Raw genomic sequence first — 3,252 nt, 5'->3', positions numbered from 1 at the left:
ATTCCATGATGCCAATCTATTTTGTCCCAAAGTTGGTCTCTCTTCTGCATGGTAAGCTCATAGCATCAGAAACTGTCTGCAATATTTGATCACCAAGCTTTAAGACACTTAGCTTCAGATTAATATGGGTGCAAGGTAAATGATTCAGATGGGTTGATCTATGTATTTCATAGTTCCTACTGCAGGTTAAATAAAGGAAGATCAAACAATACAAACAGAGACTTTGCCTTGTCCTTTCTCCACCAACTGGCCTAGCTAGGACTAATGCTGCCACTGGAAGCTGAGGTCCTCTGGCACCATATGTCACCACAGTTAGTCAGTGATCATGGAGAGACAAGGAAATCTCTGGGGTGTGCACCATGTAGCTAAAAAAGCTTCCAAACGTGAAAAGAATGGCTTGCCGGATCCCAATACAAATGGGACGGCAGAGGAAAGCAAGATCCTCCCGTGACCATTGTTGTTTTGTGCCTTTGGGACCTGTCCTTTTACTGACTTGCTCTTCACAAGTGCCGAAACCCATGAAATACTATATTTAAAGAAGAAAAAGAAACAAATGCTTTCAAAAGAAGAGTTAAGTTAACTAGTAAAAGAACAGTAAAAGCTTGGATTCCATCTTGCAGAATCCTGGTACCACTATGGTGTTTTTCTTTAGTACCTTCTCTCTTTTCTTGGTTTCAGATGCTCCTCATAGCACTGGGACTAAGAACTTTCAGTATGGGGTGGGCCAAAATCCTGGTTGTGTTTTGCTCTCATGTTCTGTGATGGATCCAGAAGCGTTCCATTCTATAGTGTATCTTGTGATCGGGAGTGGGGGACTACATGAAGTTTGTTCAAACTCCCACATAAGTGTGAATACGAGAAAAGAACTGCACACTATATATTATACTAGATAATACTATACTACACTGTATATTAAGCTAGATAATACTTCACAAAATACAATTAAGTATAAACTTTATAATATAATACAAAGTTGTATGTAAGATCATATAGAAAAAGCATAGGTGAATCATAGGAAAGAAAGATAGGCAAAGATGATTTTATAATTTTGAGAGATGATCGGATAAAAATTAATGGTGAAGAAAAGATAAATGTTTGATCATAAGAGGATGACATAAGGTTGTGATTTTTATGGTGACTAGAGCTTATTATGTTGCATTAAATTTGGACTTACATTTGCCGCTAGGTGTTAGTGACAGACCATATGCTTGTGTCGGTGTTGAGTGCCTCCAACATGCCAATATTGCTGACCCATATCTAGATAAGCTTCTATTAGTCTTTATTTTAAAAGGTTTGGATAGCTTATGGGCATTAAGAAAAGCAAGGGAATCAAGATCTGGAGCATCTACCACCATGCTAGATCTTTTCGACTTCATAATTAATGTCCCCCAATCAACATCGACAACCTTTCAATCTTGTTGACGTTATTTTGGAGCTGCTTTTGCTTGGATTCTTCGATCACTTTTTGCCACAACAAGTTGGTGGTAATTTCCATTGGAACACTTTAAACAGATCAAGATGCTTTCGGCCATGTGAGGCTTCCTTTTCCTCTTTCCCCCTTAAGCTAGCTATCTTCAACTGTTAGTGGCTTTGTTTAAAACATGGCAAGCTTTTAAAGCTAAATCATAGACCATGTGAACTGTGATGATTGATGGTACTTTTAATTCTAGTTATTCACATATAGAAGGGAATAAAGGGGATCAAGAGTATGTATGTAACTATATGTACGTAGGTACATATGTACGTGTATATATATATATATATATATATATGTACATATGAATACATGCATGCATGTATATGAATGAAACCAAAATTTCATGTTCGGTTTTGAATTTAGAAAAGTTAAAAATGATCAAACAATATCAACTATAACCCCTAGCCTTCCAAGCTAATGACGTTGGTTTGATATTGTTGCGGCCAACCTCCTATTGCGTCTGTCACCGGTGAGAAGCATTTGCAAAATGAAGTCCACACTAATCAAAATTATGTCCGATGGAGATCCTCCGATGCTTAAGTCAGTGGGGAGTGGTAAACAGCAGATGAATATTCAAAGAGACAGAGTTTCAGCTCTCAAAAAATCTTATGAAATGCTATTCATTTACCTCTTTTTATAGATGAGTAGTTGGTAACCGTCTACAACGGTTAGACATGTAGGTCTCGCTTGTTTCGATATTATGTGATCATGGGATGGATGGTTATATCCGTTACTGATCATATTCTGACCATTATGTATTTTCTGCGTTGACAGTTTCTGATAAACCGATTATATATCGGTAATCAAAATATGTCAATCGTATGTCGGTAGTTGTAAAAGTTCGAATGGACATCGATTGGTAACTCTGATATGTCGACGGTCATCGGTTTGAAATCGATCGAGCCATCATAGTTGGAGTTTGTCAAATTTACGGATAGCCGACTGTCAGTCGGCCAATCGATTGATAGTCGACAGATCGTGCTTATCAGATCGATCGAAAGACGGAATTGGAGAGCCGGCTGAATTGCCCCAATATATATATATATATATATATATATATATATATATATATATATATATATATATATATATATATTTTTTTTTTTTTTTTTTTTTTTTTTTTTTTTTTTTTTTTTTGTGGACTTGGCCATGATTCCACATAAGGACACGTTTATAATGGGATGGAGTTGGATGTGGTTGCTTTAGTTCTGAGCAAACAGCCAAGCAATGGACTGTTACTATTCTGCAGTGTTCCCATGAGTCCATAAGCCAGGTGGTGCTCAGGTGACCTTTATAATACTGTAGTGCTGGTGCCTGCCACACTCGAAGCCTTCAGACGTCTCCTCATCATTTCTTTTGGCCTTTATTTAACCAATCCATAGCTCCTTTAGAATTTTACCCCACCATCTTTCATGCCTCCTATGAATAATAGAAATTGCCAAGCAAAATCTTCGACTAATAATTATCATTTTCCAATAAATTTAAGCAATGGAGTCCCTTTTCTTTTTATTTTGACAATTGGCCAAGTGTGGAAAACCTTAAGACATCTGAAATACTAAGATCTCTATAAACCAAAACCATAAACTCACTAGTAAGTTCATGGTATCACAACAAGTATTATTGTCCTTCTGCCCTATCCTTGCCAATCAATCAGAATTTTTTTCTAGTAATGGAGTCACTGCATTAGATGTCGGCGTAGAATCTAAATGGCAGAACAAGCCATTGTTTATGGGGCCATGAATGAGCATAAACCAACAAGATCAAATACCACTATC

This window comes from Elaeis guineensis, chromosome 10 (assembly GCF_000442705.2).
Source record: "Elaeis guineensis isolate ETL-2024a chromosome 10, EG11, whole genome shotgun sequence".
NCBI lineage: Eukaryota > Viridiplantae > Streptophyta > Magnoliopsida > Arecales > Arecaceae > Elaeis > Elaeis guineensis.
The sequence above is the reverse complement of the archived record's forward strand: the minus strand, read 5'-3'. Positions refer to the sequence as shown.